This window comes from Equus przewalskii, chromosome 24 (assembly GCF_037783145.1).
Source record: "Equus przewalskii isolate Varuska chromosome 24, EquPr2, whole genome shotgun sequence".
NCBI classification, from domain to species: domain Eukaryota; kingdom Metazoa; phylum Chordata; class Mammalia; order Perissodactyla; family Equidae; genus Equus; species Equus przewalskii.
Window position 1 is genome coordinate 29709835 of NC_091854.1, and position 23711 is coordinate 29733545.

General features: G+C 46.2%; 1 long non-coding RNA gene across 1 annotated transcript; it reads left to right on the plus strand.

The window, feature by feature from the left end:
- Positions 1-5032: 5032 nt before the first annotated feature.
- Positions 5033-22120, plus strand: LOC139079065 (uncharacterized). Its single transcript, XR_011532338.1, has 2 exons — positions 5033-5157; positions 17346-22120. It is a non-coding gene; the product is annotated as an uncharacterized lncRNA (long non-coding RNA).
- Positions 22121-23711: the final 1591 nt, after the last annotated feature.

Genomic DNA, 23711 nt, shown 5'->3' on the forward strand with positions numbered 1-23711 from the left:
TCTAAATCAGCTGATTTGGCCGGGAGCCCAAGGGTCTGCATTTTAACAAGCACTCTGGGATTATCTGATTGAGAAATGCTGAAACGCGAGTGAGAGCTCAGAGCTCGAATATGCTATATAATGGGGATACTGCAAAAGGTGAGAGGAAAATGAATTTTTTTAATTTAAAGAATTCCGATTTTTCCAGGGTAACTCCTATTCAGAATATTCCTGTTGTAAATTATTTCCTAGAGACAAAAAAAAACCTTTCCTTCCCTCTCTGCTCTCCTCTTCTACTTTTATCTGTTTTGAAGCTGGGATGTTTGGTGTTAGTCCTTCAATGAGTGCAAGCCATTTCTATAAAACCCCTAGTCAAGCCCTGGCTTCCTAGGTCTTCTTTGACCCTTTGCTCTGCACTCCAAAGTCCAAAGACCTGCTAAAGCTCTATTTGTTTGGGGCAACCTGATTAGATACACATGTGCCAGACAACCTGCACCTCCCCCACCCCCCCACCACTGCACCCCCCGCCCGCTCTCTGTCCGCAGAAAAGATGAGGCGGCCAGTGGAAGAACAGGCTAGAGACAGTGTGCAAGTGACAGCCTTTCCGAATGCAGGCTGGGAAAGGCCCAGACGCCCTCAGCAGCCACGGTGGAGGCCTGGCTCAGGAAACCACATGACAGAGGCCATAATGTAGGCCCAGAAACAGGCTCACGAACACATTTTTACCCCGAGTTAATTTTTTTCTTCTCAAAGTCCTTTGAAACAAATCTTACATGTGTACGTGTGTCATATTATATGGTTATCTTTGTGTTAGGTGTGTGAGTGTATGATTGCTACCACTTTACTAAAGAGAAGATTGAGAGCCCCTGACATCCACATCGAAGACTGTGAACCCTAGTTTCCACATCTTTAAAACAAATACAATTGGTAAAAAAAATCTGTAAGACAAGCATTCTCAAACTTTTAACAGGCATTAAAGATCACTTGGGGAGCTTGTTAAAATGCATACTTGTAGGGGTCCTGGTCCCAATGATGCTGATTCAGGAAGTTTCAATAGGGCACAGGCATCTGCATTTTTCACAAGCTCCTGAGTGACTCTGCTAGAGCTGGTCTGTAGACAACACTTTCAGGGCTGGGGGTCGCTCCACTCACACTGTGTGGATTGTCCATCTCCCTCTGTAGTTAACCCATCACCAAGTGCTGGTGATTATTCAAGCAAAATACTTGCCTGATCCACTGCTTCCTTTTAATCCCACAGCAACGCTGATTTTGTCAGAATCGTGGCGATGGCTTCTGGTTTGAATTCCTGCCTCCACGATGCCGCCCTTCCTGCTCTCCTATTAAAGTCTACTTACATCCTAAAATCTCATCAGAACCATGCAGCGACTGCTAGTTGTCTGTGTGATGAAATCCAGACTCCTTAATCTAGCAATTGTCCCCAAATCCTTATCTTCCACATGTCCTCCACGAGAACGATCTGCACAGAGAGGACTTGATTGCTGGAGGACTCCTGAATGAGTGTGGTTTGTCCTCGCCACCAGGCCCCTTACTCATGCCTCATCTTCTTCCTGACATTCTGCCCTGACCATTCTGTACCCACTGTCCAACTCCTATTCATTTTTTGAAGCCCAGCCTTAAAGTTTACCTCCTAGGTGATGTCTTCTCCCACCATCCTTCTTGCCTTGAGCTCTTCTTTATTCCTATACCTCCAGCTCAGCACCGGGAGACAAACATTCACCTTTTCTGCCTGCATTGTGGCTTATCTGAGCAGCCTCCCTCCCCTTGAGCACAGGGGTGTGTTTGGTGCTTGTGCACGTCAGTGTCTTCCACAGGGCTTCGCTAGGAGTAGGTATTTGGTACAGACTTCTGCGGAGTCTTTCCTCACGGAAGCCTTTACTGGATAAATAACAAAACTAGCGTATGCTTGAATGAGCTAATTAACTTCTGACATTTTTCTCTGTTTGCAAAATAGAAGAACCAAAACAGGATACTCCTCATCCCAGGATGTTACAAGAAATGATTTTTTTAAATGAATAATTGTTGACTAAGAAACGAAATGCGCAGGTGCCCCTTACTGCTTAGATTAAGAACGCTTCCTTTAAGTAATAACACTAGCTTTTTTCCCCTCCGTGAAGGATTTCCTGACAGCCTCAGACATCCTTGCTGTTGTTAATCGTGATCACGTTTACTGAACGTTAGAAAGATTCGGGCACTCTCAAATGCTTCAGATACGTTATTGTATGTAATTTTCAAAATGGCTCTATGTGTTAGTCATTATTAACTTTATTTTATAGAGGAGGAAATTGAGGCTTAAGAGATTAAATAATGTAGTAAAAATCACCAGCTAGGGTCAAGCTGGAATCTGCATCTGGGTCGGTCTGATCCCAAAGCCTCAGCACTGAGTCCTTGCATCACCCTGCGAACCTAACATCCTGCCGACCTAGCATCCCAGGGCCTTTGCTTACAGCTGTTGCTTGCAGGCTGGTTGTCAGGGGAGACTGTAAACTCTTTGCAAGTGGTCTACGTCTTTAGCACACAGTAGGTGCTCCATGAAAGCCAAACGAGCGCAGATTGGAGGGGAAAGTCAGAATGAGAAATTGGCTACAACATGTCCCAGGCCAGGTGATGGATCATGCTAAGTGCTAATAAGAGGCATCTGCAAGGTGACAGGCAGAGGAGGGAGGGGGTGGCTCCAGCGGCCATCAGGAAGGGCTGCGTGGAGGAGGTTGCCTTTGAGACAGCCATGCCCCCTTATCCTAGGGCCCCTGCCTCAATGCCCTTGACTTGTAAATGCCCCTGACCTGTAACTAACATGGCACGCAGAGCATAGGGTCCTAAACCACTTAATAATTACAGACAGTCTGTGTGTCACTTGGGGTCTCAGTTGTGAACACAGAACCCACCCTAACTAGTTTAAAGCAGAAAAGGAATTCAGTGGGGGGTCTCAGGGGGCTGACAGAGTCTCCAGGAGGGCCAGAGAGTCAGGGTTAGGGCTGTTCAACTGGAAATAACACTCCAAACCCTTTGTAGACAAGGTGATCACACCACCGCCGCTACTGCTCACGGTGATGGTGCTAGACCGAGAGTGCCCGAACCTCAGTCAATGCTGCACCCCAAAGCTGGACACTCCAGCCCCATCTTTGTTCAAAGGTGGAGTCCATGCGTGTCTGCATCACCACACTGCTCTCTACCTAATCAAAGAGCATGAGGTTGCCCGGGGAAGCACAGCTTTATGTACTGGCATCTGAGCTTCAAGAAAAGCCAGGAGGGAGACTTCTGGCTTCTAACTTGGCAGAGCCAAATTCAGAACATAAACCATTCTCCTGGACGTAGGAAGGGAGTAGGAAAGATACCGAGGGGTCCTATGAAGTCGAATAGAGGTCAATATCTTACCACAGCAACAGTAGCTGGAACTTACTGAGCATGTACTATGCGGCAGGCATTTTGCATACATTCCCCTTTCTTCATTGCAGAAGCCACACGACTGACAGTACCAGCAGCGCCACTCCCAGGGCCAGGAGAGGTTAGCTGTTTAAGGCCGAACATCTGAGGTGTTAAACTCTATACCAGGTTAGAGCAGCGGTCCCTGCTGCTTTCCAGAACTTCCTGTGTCATACACCCTTTTTATTTTACTGCAATTATGTATTTAATGGCTGCCTCTGCTGCCGAGTGCCATGGGCATCCAGGAAACCTGCCTGTCCTGTTCACTGTTGTATCCCCGGCACCTGTTATATTTATTCATTCAGTAAACAGCTGCTCAACTCCCACTGTGCGTCTGGCACATTCAAACATTTATTCAACAATGATGCATTGAATTCGTCTACGGTGCTAGGCACTGTCACTAGGTGCTGAGGGTACAGACAGGTCCCTGCCTCACGGAATTTACATTCTGCCTGAGGGAGACAGACAATCAACAAACAGATGTATAAAAAAGCTCGAAGCAATAAGTGCTATGAGGAAGAATAAAGCAAAGGAGGGGAAGAGAGTAAAGGGGTGGTGGGGAGGGCCTTTTTGCAGAGAAGGCATTTGATACACACTAGAATGAAGGAGAGAATGACCCCTGTGAAGATCTGGGGAACCATGCCCTAGGTGACGGGATTAGCATGTGCAAAAGCCCTGAGGTGGTAATGAACTTGGCCTGGTCTGGTTAAAGCACAAAGAATAAAGGGGAAAGTGTTTGGAGATGATATCAGAGAGATAGTCTGGCAAAGTTGTGTACAGCCTTGAAGCCACACCCTCATAGGGACTTTAGGTTTTATTCAATACAAGGGCAGCACTGGGGCGTCTTGAGCAAGGGAGAGCCATGATCTGATTTAATTTTAATAGATTATTGCAGAGGCTCTGTGGAGGTTAGCCAGGGAGTGGGGCAGGACTTGAAGCGGGGAGGCTGTCTCGGCTATTTTGGCAGTAGAACAGGAGAGAGCTTGGACTGGGTGACGGTACTGGGGACGAGGTGGCTGCATTTGGGGTCTATTTTGAAGGGGGAGCAAACAGGTTTCCTAACATACTCAGGACAGGGGAAGAAAACTGACTTGAGTAACTGGGTGAATGGAGATGCCATTTCCTGAGATGCAGAAGACTTGGGCAGGGGGAGCTCGAGAGGAGAAGCCAAGACTTCATAGTTTGGACAGATTCTTGGAGGGGCTCGCTCGACCTCCCAGCGGAGCCATTCAGCGGCGTTGGTATATGAGCTGGGATTTCAGAGGAGTGGTCAGGACCAGACGTACAAACTTGGGAGACATGTGTGCACAGATGGCGTTTCAAGCCTTAAGACTAGATGGGGTCGTCTTAGTTAGAACTCAATAACTCCTTGCCAAATATTGAGTGGATTCTTAGGGCTACAGATTGAACTGAAATATAGGTCGAACTCAAAGTCTTAAGACACATAACTTGCACTGCTCAGTCTTTTGACCTTGGGCAATGTCCTTTCTGCATTTCAAGACAGGAAGAGGAAACAATTTTGCTGAGGGAGGGAGAGAGAGAGACTGATAGAGGATAGAGCCACTGAGAAAAAAGGAGTGGAAAGAGGAGTGCCAGATGGAGCAACAAACATAAAAGGAGATGCCAGCAGCAGGATGGGGAAGAGGAGGACAAGAGCCTAACATTCCTGGGTGGGCCTCTAATCCTGCATTCTCCTGCACTGTCGCGTGTGTACTGACTATCACCCTCTGCCTGGTGGTGAGCACTTTCTTTGGTTTTGTTGACTGCATTTTCTAGAAATACTCATAAAGCTCACTGACAAGGCCTCTTGGGAACAATTTGTTTCTCTTTGGTATCAGGAATAGCTATCTTTTCTTGAGAAATTTAGTACAGTCCTAAGAAATCTTAGCATCCCGTGACTGATCGGGCTTCTTTTCACGTGTTGATGCTGGGAAGCTTAGAGCCTTGGGAGCGCATTTCTGCATGAGCCTCATTCCAGCTCCATTTTTATCCCCCGCGTCAGGTCTGTCTTTTTTATTTAGATGTGCTTCTGGTTTAAATTTCTTTGCAGTCTCTAAACATCTCAGACAGCTACATCGACTACTCTGCAGAGCAAGGCAGGGACTAACCAACGAATGCAGCATCAGGAAGAGCCTTCATTTCAAATCACCAGTTCCACTGCCCTTATCTGACATGTGTCTCCACTTCTGGCTGAGAAATTACATGACTCAGTTCCATCAAGGGATTGTGCCTCAAGTTTCTGCTCTGTCATCTTTTTCCAGGGAGGCAGTAAATGAGCTCAGTTCTTCCTCCAGTCACTCTGAGAATGAGGCATAGGATTAGCTTAACTGCTTATCCCAGAAATAAAAGAGACCCAAACATTGCCAACACACTTATCATCACCTCTGGAGTCAAATTAGGCTAATTCAGCTCCGTCCAGAAAAAAAGTCATTGCAGTCTCTTGCTGTCTTTGGCTTGTAGCAGGGGTCCCAACTTGATAGGCTAAGTTGTACTCGTCCTAGGATAGAGACAGTCCCAAGCACAAATAGAGGACAGGTGGCTTGGCCCTCCAAGTGTGTGTCCACTTGAAGGACAACTGCCTGAGCCAGAGTCAGCTCCCGTCTGGAATGGAGAGGTCTCCATGCTCCAGAAGCACGGTCACATCATATAGTCTTTGGCATTGGTTGTGACAGGAGACATCACTGCTACAAGCCTGAAGGGGAAAAGAGGAAGCTGGTAACCAAGAACGCTACATGAGACGGGCCACTTCCTGGGAACTCCCAGAAAGAGCAGAGGAGTTCGAGGGGGCTGGAATTACTGCAAAAGCAGGTGAAGGAAGAGCCAGAGAAATACCGCTTTGGTAATGAGTTATTGAAACCCAAGCTGGTTTGGCCTGGAGAAATTCTAGTGGGATATTATTTTTAGAAAGGGTTGAACTCTTGACAGCATAGAGTATGTTTATTTTGATCTCCTTCTGTTAACTTCCATGAAGATGAGTGGATTTCCCCGTAGTGCAGAAGCAGCCCTTGTGAGCTCACTGTTGGGAAGGCGAAGGCCATCTGCCGGAGAAGGGGGTGTGTTTCCAGTCACTTGTGAACCTTTATCAGGAACTGATTACAGAATTCCACTGTGCTTGGGGCAGGTCTACTTATAGAAAAGAAGGTGGTTGGCATGGAAACTGCCGATAGCTACAGTGCTCTCTGGGCCTGAATGAGGAGCTAAAAGCCCTCTGACCAAATTATTGTCTCTAGCCAAAAAGCCGAGGGGCTTCAAGACTGTTCTAATACTAGACTTCTGGTTTGTGCATGGCTCTTCCACTCCAGCTGTGAAATGTGCTGTGAAATCAGGTCCCTTCCGATGAGGAGGAAGATAATGACTCAAGCAGGCGACATACCCCTCAAGAAGCTGTCTCTTTGGAGCGTGCAAATTCACTCCTGTCTTTGCATTTGTCTTAGCCTGGCTTATACTGCAGAGAGAGCAAGGCAGGTGGGAGGTGGATATCTAATACATCTAATATAGAGGGACTGGGGCCAGAGGATTGTATAATACTTCTCTGTTTGGTTTGCACTAATGATTTAAGCAGGCCCAGAGTCCCAAAGATGGATGGCACAGACTAAGGACAACTTGACTGCCTTTCACTTAAAGTATTGCCCTCTTAAATTCCAGCTCTACTACTTAAAGGTTCTTTGACATTAGGCAAATCCCTCTAGCCCTGGAAGCCCCAGATGCCTCATACCAGTTACTAGATCAAAGAGTTATTCAAAGAACAAATGAGAAACTGCACGTGACAAGTGTTTGGTATTTTTCTTTCAAATATTAGGAATTAATGCCACTTTTGTGTAGGTTCATGGAAAGAGGTTAGCACCCAGTTCAGGGCAATGTTGCATCTTACTGAATCCTGTGTGCCCTGACTCTGGCATAGTGCCCAGTTTACTGGAGGAGTTTAGTAAATATTTGTTGTTGAAGAAATGAGAAAGGGCTGCAGTCAGTTTGCTTGGAATCTTTTTGATATTTGACTCCAAGAATTGGAAGAGAAGTCTCGAGGTCCTCTGGGCCGTGCCTGTCCTCTGGCCACACAGGAGAGGCAGTTGGTAAGAATGAAAGCCCTGCCAAGGATGTGAGTCTCACAGCTGACCAACAGGGGTGTGGACTAGAGCTCCAATGGGACACCAAACAGAGCATATCTGGCCTACTTTTAGATAAACCAGACTGTTTTCTCATAAGATCCACTACCTCTAAAATAATTCCACCATCCTCATCTTCCTGTTGGTTTATGAGACAACGTCTCTAGAAGACTCTTATTGGAAATACAAATATGTTCTCAGAGAATGGCAGTTTGCAAAGTCACTAGTAAGTTCTGGAATCAGCAAAGAGTAGGGACCACTGAACAGTAAGCTTCTCAGGGGTGGAGGAGGGATGGAGAGTGGAGTCGATTTGGGATTGATTCTCCAGGAGCGTGAAGATGCTGATGTCCCCAAGCTGAGGGCAACACAAAGCACTGGGGAGAGGAGGACTCAGAGCATGTGGGAGAGGCTTCTGAGGCAGATGTGGCAAACTCTGCCATTTAGACCAATTTTTCAGGTAGTTAAAAATTTCAAAGCATGATTTCCTTAATGTTCTTGTGACCACTGTGCGAGGATCATGGTCATCACCCCACAGTTTCAAGTGAGGAAACCGAGGCCCATATCAGTTGAGTGGTCTGTTTGACGTCCCTCAGATATTATGTAGCAAAAGTGAAGCTAAAGATATTTCTTTTGACTCCTAATTGAGCATTTTTTATTAAACCCTGCTGCCTCTCTGACTTGGACAGCCTACCAACAAAACAACAACAATAAAATAAAGATAATACCAGCAGCCCTCTGGCATGTTGCTGTTACAGTGCAGCAGGCTTTATGCTAACTAACTGAGAAGGATTTTGTCATTTATTAATCATTACCTGCATTTGACAGATGTGGGCAGTGAGTCATGGAGGGGATAAATACTGTGCCCACACTCCTGCAGCACATGAGAGATGGAGCATGGACTCAAATCCAGGTCTGTCTGCTGTCAAAGCCTGGGAGTGCTTGAAGCTCTTGCACTAAAGGATCTTTGGGTTGGAAGGATCTTAAAGGTTGTTTGGCATAATCACCCATCTACATCCTTCTCCAATGTCCCCCTAAATGATTCTCCGTGTGTTTGGCCTAGAGAAATCTACCTCCCTGTTGCTTGGGACAGCTTGTTCCATTTTAGAACAGTTCTCATGGTTATATCACCAAAGGGAGAGATTTGTGTTCTTTCAGCAGCAGACACAAGAACGCTTTCATAGGAAAACACTTTGATAGCCTCACTTGAGGCAGGTCGAAGCCTCTCAAGGTCTGGGAGTCAGCTGGTGCCACTTTAGAGAATGGGACGAGCAGATTACATGAGAGGGGTGAGTCATAGCTCTTGAGGGCTTGGAGAATGAGGAGATGGGAAGGGGGACAGGAAGGAGGAAGGTGAATAAAATGGGGGCGTTCTGTGTGCTTCTTCACGTGTCTCCTCTTTAACCACCACCCCCAAATCAAAAATCAAAACACTTCCGTGAAGTCTACGAAATGCTAGGTCATTTTTTGGATGTTTATGGAAACCTTTGAAAGGGTTGGCCTGAGGATATTCCCAAAGGAATAGAGGTAGTGCCTAGATTCAGGGGAGCTGCCCACATGAGTGTAATGCCCAGAGAACTGGCCAATGACTCTGGGAGGAAGGCTTTCCTAGGTGGTGGACTGGCAGCTGGCGGGAGCTCTGGTTAGATCTCACAGTCTAGGAAGGCCTCAGTTGATGCTTTAGCTACAGTTAGAAGACTTTCTCCAGATCATTGCACTATGTGTTTTCTTTGAGCTGGATTGTTCCAGTAGAGAAGGGGAAAATTAGTCCAGTAGACTCTTAACATGCAAATGAGATATTTTTTGAGACTTTCTCAAGTCCTCATCTTTACGAATATTACCATAGCCCATGAGCTCATATACATTAATCTGTAAAATGAGGGAAGTGATATCTCCCCAACAGGGCTCTTTGTGAGGACCAAGGGGAATCATGCATTAACTGGAGATCAAACTCCATAGAGAGTCTGATGCCACGCAGTCAGCTAAGCTCACTCATTTGCTAAACGGCTTGCTTTTCAAAGTGTGATCCAAATTTGTGCCTCAGCAAAATTAAAAAATGGTGGCATAACATGGCCGTTGGAGGGAAGCTTGAAAATAACTGAAACCTCAAATGTAAAAATTTCAAGGGCCCAGACTGACCCATCTCAAGCAATGGTATTCAGAGTATCTTTCACTTTCTCTGGGTCTTTGCATGTCAGCCATCAGTTTCACACTTAAAAAGATGAATAATGCAGAATAGTAGTGCCATCTTTTTCTTCCAGCTAATAATGATCTCATCGCAGAGGCCTAATGCTCCCTCCTCCTAGTTTATATCTGAGAGCAGGTGTAGCTATTGATTAGATCCTCACTCCTTGCCTCTTAAGTCATCAGCGGAGCTAGAAAGAGATCTTGTCTAACTGTGGCTGGAGTCGTGTTGAGGATGAGGAAAGGGCTGGAATCAGATCAAATTTTGGCTAGATGCCAGGTTTGTGGGCTAAGATCATCTTTTTTTGTCTCCTGGGGGATTTGTGAGAGGCAAGAACTCCACTTGTTTGATTAGAGAACATGAAATGTAACAGTAAAGAGAATGAGTTAGATTGGTATCACAAATACTTTTGGGAAGGATAGGGTGGCCCCCAAAACATTGTAAGCATCATGGGTGAGCCGGAACTTCGAGTTTGCATGTTTATGCCATCTACGTGAGCCCCTGAGCATGGAATGGTTGCCTCTCCTTGGAAAGGGACCAGCTCAGGTCCCCAGTGCTCTGAAGATAAGACAGGGGAAGCGATGACAAGAGGGGAGAGGCTGAGAAATTGCATTCCCAGGATGATCAGAGGGGATCAGCAGAATGACTCAGGAATGTTGTTTCTTGCAGGAAAAACGTGGCATTATCTCAGAACCATCTGGTGGCAGCGGGAACAAGAAGGGGGAAGGAGGCTCTGAGCCGTGGTCACGTAGGCTTGTCTTGCTGTTTGCAGATGCCCACAATCAAGCTATTTCCTGACAGAAGTGGGTCAGCTAATGGCCCGGGCTCAGGACAGAATGGAGTTTCAAGGGATGAGAGCAAGGATCTGCAGAGGCTGTAGGATTCCTTTAGCAAGAAAACTTGGAGACGCTCCTTGAAGCTTCCTGTAACATGGGTAAAGTCTCCAGCCTTGGGGAGAGCGTAGGGTGCCCTTGATCTTTCAGTGTAAGAGTGGTCTGCAGTCAGGTGGGCCAACTCTCTAGGAAGCAGCGTGCGATGGCATTTGTGGTACCCTCGGTTTCAAGCTGGCGGCACATGCCTTTTATTTAGCCTACGTAAGTGATGACAGAACTGTTGGATTAGTTCTCAATTTTAGGATATCAAGATATTCACATAAAAGACAGATTTCTGACTCTTTCTGAAGAATGGAAAATCTAGCAACTCTGGGCCCTCCTCATCTCACAACAGTTGCCTGGAGGTGAGCAGCCACTGCTCCTAGAAGCCAGGGAGTGACTCTCCGCGCCCCCATACTCCCCATCCATCCACTTTCCTCAGAGCCCCTGTAGGCATCTGCATTTGTGAGGCCTGCTCTAGAATGCAACAGCAATGAAGGCAAGGAATGGGTATATGTACTGAGTGGAACTTTGTCCCCAGCACCTGTCTGCACAGTGCTGGGCAGTACACAGGCGTTTGATAAATATTTATTTAATAACAGACAGTGAATGAATACAGCTCCATAGAAGCAAAACAGATCTGCATTTAAATCCAAGCTGTGTGATCTTGAGTGAGTGATTGCACTTTCTAAGTCTCTGTTTCCCTCATTTATAAATGAGGGATAAAAGTACTGACCTCGTAGGGCAGGCTGAGAGGATGAATGCAGCACGCTCAGCCTGGTGCCGGCACATAATGAGCACCCGATAAATATTTGCTGAAAAGCTGAAGCAATGTTTAGCCACAGGGCTGTGGTCCCTGGGCGTCCTTTGGTTGAATAGAGTAGAAATTTGTTTCATTAAGCAAGCGTGGGAATTGCAACGGGCCAGAAGGGATTGCAGATGGTGACCGAAATAGCACTTCTCGTGGGGGTGTGGGCTTGCCGGGCAGGGAAGGCTAACTTGTTCCTCAGTTTCATTGTTGACCATCAGGGCAATAGCGTAGTTTGAAGCAAGAGGGAGGAAGCTATGGGGTGAATATAGGACTGAGGTAAGGTGATGAGTACAAGCTCTAGAGACACACAGATGCTTAAGATGTGCCAGACACTTTACTAGGCTACTAAATACATTTGAGAACTCAGTTTTCTCTGTTAGAAAACAAAGGTAATAATGCCCACCTCTTGGGGTTTGATCTGATTAGTCCATATATGAACCCATAAAACATGCTTCACACATTAGCTTAGTATATAGGAGATGCTCAGCAAATGATATATTTATTGGTATGAGAAGAAAAACACTGCTTTGAGGTTTGAAGACCTGAGTGCTGTCTTTCTTCCATCACCTGTCCGTGTGACCCCCCAGCCACCCCCCTCCCATGTCTGGGACTCTGTTTCCTGTAATGTGAGTTAGCTTGTGTAGTGGATGCTGTGCTGTGCCACCCAAACCCTGCTTCAGAACAAAGGCATTCCATACCCCAGGGGCTGGGGTGTTGGCCACTGATGACCCATCCTGATTCTCCTCTTGGAGGACTGCTTTAGCCAAAGGCAACCACCTCATCCAAGATTACACACACCCCCTCCCCAGAGGCAGGTCCATGCAGAGGGACAAAGTGCAGAGAAGTTGATTTAGGACATCTCTGGAGGGTCATCCAAGGTTCAGAGCTCTTTCGTGGGATCAGCTGACTCCTCTGTTTCCTTGTAATTCAACTTCTCCTTCTGCCCGTCCCATTACCCTCACTCCGTTACAGATGTTTTGCAGCCCACGCACTCCAAGAAACATCTGAGTACAGAGCTCCCTCTCAGAGTCTGCGTCCAGGGCACTTGACCAATGGCAGTTTGGGTGATTTCAGCTTCACTCTCTCTGAGCTCAAATTTTTTGGCTTGCCATATTTGGGTTAGATTATAAGGAATTGGCCTGTATTACAGAGGAAGATCAAGGTTATCTTCCTGTGAAATTTTTAATATAGACTCTAGAGAATTCTCCCGTAAGGATCTTAAAATAATGTAGGATTAAGGCAAATATTTTCTGGAAGGACAGAGGGATTCAACTGGGTGACAGACCTCATCTGGCGCAGCTGACGCGGGATTTTGGAGCTTGAGGTGCACGTAGTGCAGCTCGATGAGAGAGGGCCTCCAGAGAAGATGGAAGGAAAATCCCGCCCCAAGCCTGGCGGATTGATCAACGTTTCTTCCTCAAAATGTTGCATGAGGTTCTGCTGAGACGGCATCTTCTCACCAGCAGGAGGAAGATACTTTGGTGGGGGATGCTGCCTCGTTCCAGAAAGAGGAAATTGTGAAAATCAGCTGGGACGGAGAGGGACAGAACAGTCCGGCAGCACCGGCTCTTGCTGGCAGCTTTCTCCCTAGCCTCAGGCATTTCTGTGCTAGGAATGGTGAGGGAAGCCAGCCTTTCCCTGCAAGAAGTAGGCATCTTGCCCGATGCAGGATGACCCCCAGATGTCGCTTCAGGACCCAAAGGGGAGAGTATGCCTAGCCCTCATAGCGTGGGTGTGGGCCCTCCAAGAACAATGTGTGCAAAAGGAGCCACAGCTGCAGCTGGTGTTTGCACCTGCTGTCCCTGGGGACCCGATTCTCGGAGTCGTAGGAGTCCTCTGTCTGGTTCAGACGCGAAGGTGCAGAGCCAGGAAGCTAAATTCATCCTTCACAAAGACTCCCACGAGACAGAAAGCACCCTGGCTAGGGACATGGGAGCCAAGATGTGAGCACAGTTTTAGGGTCTTAGTAGGGGAGGAGGAGGCCCTGCCTGCAGGACTAGGTACAGAACATCTGCCAGAGATTCCTGGGGCGTCAAAAGGAGTTAAGGATGTGTCTTGGAGGCATAAAACTGACTCTTTCTTGAGCAAGTTCTTTAACTTCTTTAAATGTATATGTCCCCTTCTGTCAAATAGGGATGGTAGTAAGAGTCCTGGCTTCACAGGTTGCCGGGAGTCCTAAGTGAGGTCACAGGTCCAGAGCGTTTGGCTCAGGTCCTGACTCTCAGCATGCACTGCCTGAGCGATTGCCGTCTTTATCCTCATTCTCCAAGGTGGCTGGAGCTGACAGGTGCAGGCTGGAGGAGTCTGGTGTAGGTGTTCTCAGGTCAAGCGCCCACCAGGAGTTGGTTTCAGAGACCCTGTAACACATAGCAACTCACGTCTGGAATTGTGATTGCATCTTGACTGGGTCATCCTTCTGCATTTAAAGTCTGAATCACCATCATCATAGGAAAGGCTTGTCTTTCCCTTCCAATATGCCAAGCTAGCTCCTACTGGTCCTCTTAATTCCCATGGGACTCTTGTTTAGTTCAACAGGAGGGCTCGGCAGAGCTGTTTTTCTCCATTATCAATGCATTATTACAACAGACTTTGATTCATTGAGTGCCTGCTATGTCCTCTCATTTCGTCCCATGCTCACTAGTCAGTGAGACAACTCCATCACATGGAATAGAAATCTCATGGAAAGGGGATGCTGGAAGAGAAGGAGAAAATGGGACAGAGGCAACGTGGTAGCACATAAAGCTTGTTCATGGGTACACGTGGGACCTCACCTGGGGACTCACTGGGGGGCACACTCCGGACCCAGAGGGTCTTCCTTAGCAAGTGGAGGCACAGCTAGCCACTGCACCTTAGCAAGTCCTTCCGAACTCTCTCCTCATCAAAGCTTTTGTGTTTTGCTATAAAACACCTTCAATATCCTTCTCCACGTCTCTGGGCCAGGAGTTTCCTCTGCCAATGAAAACGAACTTCAACTCCTACCACTTAACACTCTTCTTGACTGGGCGCTCGCCTTCCATTGAATCTTTTTCAGTGCTGGGATGGGGCTGGGAGAGGAAGGAAGTCTGCCCCTTAGGGTGGTCTCAGGATCACTGAGAAAAATCCCGCATTGTCTGTGAGCATCCAGAAGGACCTCTTTGTGGGCATTTCTTGGAAGCTTCCTAACACTCAAGATGGCAAGTGAGAGTTTGGGTCTTGGGGTCAGTCAGGACTGGATTTGAAGCTCTTTCGCCACTTGCTTCATGACCTTAGGCTGAGAAGGCACACTTTCTTCGGGCCTCAGTGTTTCTAACATGGAGATAGTGTCGACCTCATGCGACAAGACGACTGGATTGATAACTATACCGAGCACACTATTATGCGCCTGATTCTGCCCCAAGCTCTTTGTATGAATCATTTAATTCGCACAATATCTCTGTAACAAGACATTTCATTTTGTTAGCATCTCTGCTCATTTTTCTGGCTCATTGAGGGTTTTTGTTTGCTTATTTTAAACTTAATTCTATCACTTCCTACTTTTGACTTATCTACAACTGTAACACATGTGGCTTCTTCATCTTCATTCAATATGTTCTTTAAATATATATGGTAAAGACTATGGCCAAGAATTGAACACTAAGAAAACAGTGCTGAATCTTTGTACGTTAGAACACTAGAGGGTTTTTCAAGTAGTCAAATGGCCGACGTCCTTACCAGACAAATGAAATCTGAATCTCTGAGGGTAGGATCAGAGATTGATGTGTTTTAAAAGTTCCCCTGTCTATCCTAACAATTGGCCTGGACCGAGGGCCACAGTCCCACACCATGAACCTAGGGGTACTCATCCAGACTCATAAGCATGAAGGGATGTGAGTAAGATGGTTATCAGCTATGACTCTGTCTTATCGTTGCACCCACATTTCTGCAATTAACCCAGTTGTCAAATCTCCCTCTAAAATCAGAATACATAATTTTTAGCATGTTTCTGATCAGGCTGCTGTAGTAACCCTATCAGACAAGGTCCAGCTCCTACGTATGACTGTTTTCATGTCTGCTTGTTTAGACAGATGCTCTAAGATTTTGCCAAAATTAATGGCACAGGTTTACTGATTTTGAAATTTAGCTTTTGAAAATGAGAAACTTTGCCTATTTCCAGTCTTCTAGAACCTTGCTCCATACTTGTCAAAGATCATCAAAATGGCTCCCTCATCATACCCGCAAGCTTTCCCAACCCTGTGGGTTATAACTGATGTGTACTTGGAGGCTCAAGGTTAATTAAAGAATCTTTATACTCCTTTTCTATTCCTCACCTATTTCAGTTATATCCACGTGTTAGTTATTCATTCAATAAACATTTGGTGACTCTCAATTCTGTGCCTGGCATGTTCCAGAAAAATCATAACATATTCTAACACCCTGAGGGTAGCAGGCACTGGCAGCTTCCTGGCAGCTCTCTGAAGAAATCCTCTCCACAAATCCTGTCTTAACCTTCAGCATCTCAACTCTCTGACCCTCTCAGTGTGTTCAGGTCATCCAATGAGTTCCCGACTACTCCTTTTTGGCAGGACTCCCAGGAGGATAGCCTCAAAATTCGCTGCAGATATTAGTATCTAGTCTATCTTGGTGCCTCAGCTTCCATCCTCTTACACCACTGAGGTGAACAGGCTGATCACTCACTTATCAAACTTGGTAAATGAATGCAGAGCACAAACCTGCCCAGTTGGTTGTTTCCGTAAAGGCTGTGTTTCCACACAGCATTCATACCTGAAACCAACTTGTAATTCTCCCAAACATGGCTGCATGTGCCGGAAGCCGGATTTCTCAGAGCCCACACATTGACTGTCACTTCCCTGCACTGGGTTTTCACAGTACATGGAAAACAGGTCAAAACTCTGCTGTGAAAAGGGGAGGTAAATTGGCCTTTCTATTTCTTCCTTCCTGCTCATTCTCAGGTAATTCCAACTTTTATTATTCCACGATTATTGTCCCAAGTTCCCTTTACATACTAAGGAAGTTTATTACTATGGAGTCCTAGATTGTGCTGGATTGTTTAAAATTTTGACTCCTGTAACCCTCACAAACCCCGTGAAGGGGGTAGTGTTACATCTGTTTTCCAGTTTGGGAAGCTGCAATTCTGCGTTATTAGGGGAACTACCTGAGTTCTGAAAGACAGCAAGGGGCAGAGCTGGGATTCAGACCCGGTCAGTCTGATGCCCGGGCCACTGTGCTTCGCATCAGAGCAGCCACGCCCAGCCCCTCCCAGGGCAGCATCGCGCATGGATAACAACACCTATGCCCGCCGGATCCACATACACCTGAGGAGTCCTCAGCATTATCCCCATGGCCACTAATCACCTTTCAGAGCTGGCAGGCAAGTTGAAGGCTATTTGTCATCTCTTTACAGTATGATGGTACTGTTGTATTACCCATATCCTATACAGATTACTTGAACTTTTACAGCATCTCTCAAAAATATTAATTCTTTTCAATGAAATCCCCTTCCATTCTCTTGGAACAAAGACCAATTCTATGTGCTCACCGATGTTCTGCATTCTCTGGCCCCCTCCTGTCTTTCCAACCTCATCTTGAAGCTCTTTCTCCTTCTTTTTCTGTCCTCTAGACACAGTGGAACTCTTTCAGTTCCTCAAATCATCTCTGCTCCCTTCTTCCTCAGGGCCTTTGCACATGCTGCTCTTTCTCTCTGTAATATTTATCCTCTCCTTCTTTACCTGATTAACTTCTCTTCTTTAGACCTCTGCGTGCTGTCTTTTGAGCCCCAGATAGATCAGATCAGACCCCCATCTATCCCTTCTAACACTATGGAACTTTGTTTCGTGGAACTTATCATGGTTTGTGACTATGATTCATTGTGTCTGTCTTTTGTTTTTAAGATTCTATTTTTCCTTCTTCTCCCCAAAGCCCCCCCCCCCCATTGTGTCTTTCTCTAATCAATTCTATCACTTTTCTATTTACTTTCATAGGCCCAGTATCTGGCACATAGAAGGCAGACAATAAACAAATAAATACAGACCAATGTCTTCAAATTTCCAATTGTGACAGGAGACTCCTGACTTGCCACCTTCCTTTGTGCTTGAGCATTTGAAGCATCAACCATAATAAAGGTACAGAGGACTGTCAGGAAATAATGCACTTGTGAAATGAGGCACCACCAGTCAGATGGCGCTCCCCCAGTCACACGCACGCGCACGCCGCTCTCCTGCTGGGCTGCCCCGTCTCCACCTGAAGCCAGCGGACAGAGTGATAAAGGAGGCAGTGGAAGTGCTGGGGTCAGGCTGGGGTTTGAGTTCCAGCTCTAATATTCTGTAGCTGTGCAACATTGGGCATGTGGTCTAACTTCTCTAGTCCTCAATTTCCTTGTCTGTCAAATCCCTCACTCGTGGAATTGCTGTGGAAATGTAAAGGGATAGTGAATCTGAAGCACCACCTCGCACAGAAACTGGCTTGTCGTATACGAATTCTTCCTTCCCTCACGGCACGCTACATACCTGGTAAAACCACAGTGCATTTCTTCAATCAAGTTATATGATTAAAAGAGCTGATCATATGTCATGGTGCATGGTTCTAAACATTCTCCCATGTACACCCATTTTAAACTCACAAGAGCCCTATGAAGCAAGTATTAGTGTTATCCGCATCATTTTACAAATGAGGAAACTGAGATTCAGAGAGATTAAACAACTCTCCCAAGGTCACACAGCTAATCATTATTGAGCCAGGATTTAAACCTGACCAGTCAGTTTATGCTTTTAGACCACTGCAGGATATTTGTTAGCTGGAGAATTGGCAAGGCGTCACAGGCAGCGAAAAGATCATTGACTTTGAAATGAGAAAAATCTCTCAGTTTTACTATTCACTCGGTGACCTTGCCCATCTCGGGTCTCCCTTGTCTAAAATGTGGATACCACCCCCACCTACAGGGTGAGAGCCGAGTGAGATGACCAATGCAAAGCTCCTGGACACGCCAGCCCTCGGACACGTCGGCCCTTTCCTCTCAATCAGGCCGGGGCGATTTCTCTTTCGTTTATAAAAGTGCAACCTTGGAGTTTTCTCGCCAATAACCTGGGCAGGGTAAAGAGAACTTTGGCCCTTGACCAGCTTTAGAGTTTCTCAGACAAAAATTGTTGACGCAGAGCCCACACAAAGCTGGAAACTCACAGAGGAAGGACTGCACAGGCTCCAACCCAGCACAGACTTCCCTGAATTCTACAGTCTCAACACCTCTGAGGCTCTTGGAGAGCAAAGCCCGAGGTTCCGGAAAGCAGAGCCCAACCGGGGGAGGGGAGCTATGCTCCCCTGAATGGAGGGAGTCTGGAGACGGAGTGTAGCAGACAGGGCTCCAGCCAGGCGGCCCCGGCCCTCCAGACCCATCGTGAACTTCTCTCTGGGAACCTCCCCTGCACGGCATCCTCCAGCGTCGTGGTTTTCAAAAGAAAAACATTCTTTCTGACTTTGGCCCTTTGATTGTCAGTGTCCCTGCTCTGTAAAGGGAAGGGCCTGCCCAAGGTGGCCTCAGGACATACACTGAGTACCCTGAGCTCTACAGAAGGGGTTTGCACCTGCACAATGCCTTGTCTCATCCCTGACAGGGAGAACACGGTGGTCCCGATCCCCTAAGGCTGTTCTGAGGATGCGGTGGAGAGCAGATGCGCAGAGCTCAGGACAGGCCCGGCCCTTGGCCAGCACTCAGTGCGTGTGAGTGTATAGTCGTGTGACCACAGCGGTTAGGGGATAGGCTCCCGGCCCTGGATCGCAAGGCAAAATGAGTAAGGAAGCTAGAATTGGAACAAAGATCTCAGAGAACTGCAAGCCCAGCTCTTTCTGTCGCATGAAGCAGCCTCTCCCCAGGGTGCCTGAGCCTCAGTTTCCCACTTTGTACAGGAGACGGCTAAGCCCTGTTAGAGAGCGGGTAGGATGTGTCGTATGGGAACGCCGCCCCAACTCTCCTGCCCCCCATGCGATCCTGCCTCGTTAAAATCCTTTCCAGCCTCCCTCTCTCGGGGTTCCTCGTACCCTGACAGGCTTCCCTCAGCCCCAGAAACTCCATGTGGGCTAGAAGCACACACAGATTTTTCTGACCAATGTTTTCCTCCAAATTCCGGTTTTCTGATAGGCAGTGGACTCTGTCTCCTTGTCAAAAGGGTGCCTGTGACCCGCGGCAGTCCTCAGCCCGCAGATGGCACACCTGGCTCTGTGCTGGCCTGGGTCAGTTTGGCCATAGAACAAGAGCCATGTGCCAGGTCTGTGTGACTGAGGGGCAAGCAGCCCTGTTCCCACGGCAGCAGGTGTGCAGGGGCGGGTGGCACCAAGCTTGTGGCAATTTGGACTGGGGAGGGCAGCACAGCTGGGGGTGGCCTGACTGATGAAATGGGCAGGAATTTGGGGGATGAACAGAATTCTTTTTCTGCCTCCAGTTAGCTGAGGATCTTACATGAGAGACTCAGCTTCTCTGAGTTACAGCTTCCCTGCCAGTGAGAGATCTTAACTGCACTCCTTGTGGGGCCGGGGAGATTAAGAGGGTCATTAGCGGGAAGCCTCAGGCAGAGACTCGGTAGGAGACTCAATACCCCTTTCCTCTCCGCTTCTAATATAAATGCACATAGTGGGTCTGAGTCCCATGAAGATGAAAAGAGAAGGAAAAGTTAACAATGATAATTCACTCTTATTTGTGCTCTCTGCAATATGTCATTTTCTCTTCTTGTAGCCCTACGAGGTAGGGACTACCACTGTCCTCATCTTACACATGAGAAAACGGAGGCCTCCAGAGGTTAAGCAGCTTGCCCATCCCTAGGAGGTGGTGGAGCTGGGACGTGGACACAGGCTTTCGTCGCCCAAGCTCATCCTCCACCCAGGGCTGTCTGTCGGCTGTGAACTGAGCTGGCAGCTCTGAGTCAAGCAGCTGCGGACCAGCTCTTCTCAGCAAAGTGCTGCCACTTCCTTTCTTGGTTTAGCCTCAGCTGCACCCTTTTCTTTGGAAACCGTAGGTCTCCTGTTCGCTATCCACTCTCAGCCACACCAGGGGAAAACGTACAGCTAGGGCAGGAAGTACAGCCCTGGCAATCCAGTTGCTCTGACTGGGGATGTCTGGGCTGGCCAGGGCCCGGGGCTGAGGGCATCTGATGAATCTGGCTGTGATCTCCTCAAGGATGTGCTTCTAATTCTCTGCTGGACCAGTTCACCCCATCTTGGTGGGTGATTGCTCATCCTCTGTCAGGGCCTGGTCCTGGCTTTGCCCATTTCTTGCTCTCTTCCCTTGCTCACCCCTGCTTTTGACTTCCCACAGTCCTCCTTCACGCGGTCTTCAAGGCCTTTCACAATCCAGCCACATCCAGTTATCCCCTCACACCCCCAGGTGCCCCATGCAGTTGAACTTCTCTTCATGACACGTCAAAGCCCTCGGCCTTCCCACACACTGCTCTCTGTTTGGCAAGCCTGGCCACTTCTGCCCTCTCTAAATGGCAAACTCTTCAATGTCTTTCAAGACCAGGGCCACCACATGGCATGACTCTGCCATTTACATCGTAGTCTGTGGCAATTACACCATCACCTCCACCCACAACACACACTTTTGGATGAAAGGGACCTGAGCATTAGGGCAGGAGTGGAGAACCATACTGTGTCTGGATGTGAGGTGAGTAGAACTCCTGATTTCCATAGTCCCATCACCTCTCAAGTATGTATGGAGCCTTCCAGGTTCTGGGCAAGGGAACTCAGAGTCTGGCAGGTAAGGGGTGCTCTCTTGGGCAGCAAGACTGAAGTCTTGATCATATGCTCCACTTTCTGGTCTTAAGGTATCAAGCAGGAACGCCAGAGCTTGAAATGAGTGGGAAAACTGCCATTAGCCCCCTGCCCCCATGAGTACCATGGGCTGGTGGCTTCTCCCTTCGTCTGACTGCAAAGGGGTCCTCTGAAATAGTCTGTGGTTGGGAGAGACACATCTACTGCGCTTGCGTTTCCAATCATCTAGCTTTCTGGGTCCTTGATTTCTTTATCTGAAAAATGAGGGAATTGGATCTGGTTCTTGCTAATGCTCTTTCAAGTGTTGACATCCCTTAGCTGGTGCTCAAGACCTTTAAACAGATTTTTTCTTTTTTTCTTCTTTTTTCTAATTATAAAATAATGCATTCTAATTGTAGAAACTCTGAATAATATGGAGAAGCATAAAACAGAAGCCGATCAAAAACTCATCCCTGGGACTGGCCCTGTGGCTAAGTGATTAAATTCACACGTTCCACTTCGGCAGCCCAGGGTTTCCCAAGTTCAGATCCTGGGCACGGACATGGCACTGCTGGCCAGGCCGTGCTGAGCTGGCATCCCACACAGCACAACCAGAAGGCCCTACAACTGGAATATACAACCATGTACTGGAGGGCTTTAGGGAGAAGAAGAGGAAAAGGCAGGTTGGTAGCAAATGTTAGCTCAGGGCCAATCTTTAGAGGAAAAAAACCAGCTTATCCCTCAGAAAAACCTAATATGATGTATTGGTCTTAAGTATTCTTTTCCCTGTAGTATGGATCTGTGTTTATGTGCTTATTTGTTTTATGTATTTATTATACAGTTGATAATAAGTTTAAACCTTAATGTATTAGAATATATAGTTAAATATTACTCAAAAATCTTATTTTAATGACATTATAAAATCCCATCATTTAGTTGCTTTAATGTTGTTGAACGCTGAGACTGTTTTAAGCTTTTTTGCCAACATAAATAATGTTGCAGTGAATATCTTATCTATAAACCTGTGTGTAGACTTAATCATTTCCTTAGTCAATTCCATTTAAAAATAGAATTCCTAAATTAAAAGACTAAAATGATTTTTAGGCTTTTGATATACGGTACCCAGATCTCTTTCAGAAGATTCGTGTTGACTGATGCTTCTGCCAGGGTGAGTAAGTGAGATGTGAGCACTAATTTTACTGGCATCTCAGTATTGGGTATGCACCTTTAAAAAAATTTTGTCAATTTCAGAAATGGTTATCTCATTGCTATTTTTTTTTTAAAGATTTTATTTTTTCCTTTTTCTCCCCAAAGCCCCCCGGTACATAGTTGTATATTCTTCGTTCTAGGTCCTTCTAGTTGTGGCATGTGGGACGCTGCCTCAGCGTGGTTTGATGAGCAGTGCCATGTCCGCGTCCAGGATTCGAACCAACGAAACACTGGGCCGCCTGCAGCGGAGCGCGTGAACTTAACCACTCGGTCACGGGGCCAGCCCCTCTCATTGCTATTTTAACTTATATTTCTTTTGTTACTTGTAAGGCTAATATTTTTCACATAATAATTGGCCATTTTTATTTCTTTTTAAAATGAACTCTCTATTTATGAACTTCACTCATTTTATGAGTATTCATCTTTTCTTTTCCTTCTTGATTTTTGAGAACCCTTTATTGATTTTGAGAATCAAAATCAACCCTTCTTGATCTTTTGGAAGCCTATTATAGAAGGTAATATATCCTTTACCTTTCATATATGTGGTGTATATTTTCTACATTTACTGTTTACTTTTATTTTTGGTGCATTTTAACATACGTATTTTAAATTTTATGGGAAAAAAATTGATCAATCTTTTCTCTTATAAAAATCTTTTTCTTTTATATTTCTTTCCTCATTCTTACACTTAGAAAATCTATCTCTACCTTGAGATAAGATAATCCCCTGTAATTTCTTATAATTCACTTCTACCTTTATTTCTATAATCACTTTAAATTTAATTCATATATAATATGAAATGGGAATCTATTTTTCTCTAATAATTAATAAATTGTTCCAGGCTTGAACAACATTAATGAAGCATTCTTTTCAAAAATGATTTAATTTCAAGTCTAATCACATATTACAGACATATACAGAAGTCCAGTTTCTAAGCTTTCTGTTCTGTTCCGTATGTCCATTGTCTTATCCTGTATCACTGTATCTTCTTTTAATTATTATAGTTTTACATTAATTTTAATTATGTGGAAGTTCATGTTGTCCATAACTTTTTCTTTCAAAAGTTCTTCAGCTCTTCTTGCTGCCTTGATCTTTCAGATGAATTTTAAAATCAGTTTGTTAAGTTCCCCCTCAAATCTACCATTGATTCTTTTTTGAAATCACATTAAGTTCACGTGGGAATTTGAGGTGAATTGACGTTATTATAATACTGGGTCTTTCCACCCGGGATGTAGTGTGTGTTCCCACTTAGCAAAATCTTCCTTTACGCCCTGAAGTGAAGTCTCCCAGTGTTTTCTTAGAGTTCCTGCCTATTTACTCTTAAGTTTGTTCCCATCTATTTTAAAGTATTGTTGCTATGCTTTTGTACATGCGATCATATTTTTTATTACGCTTTCCAAGGG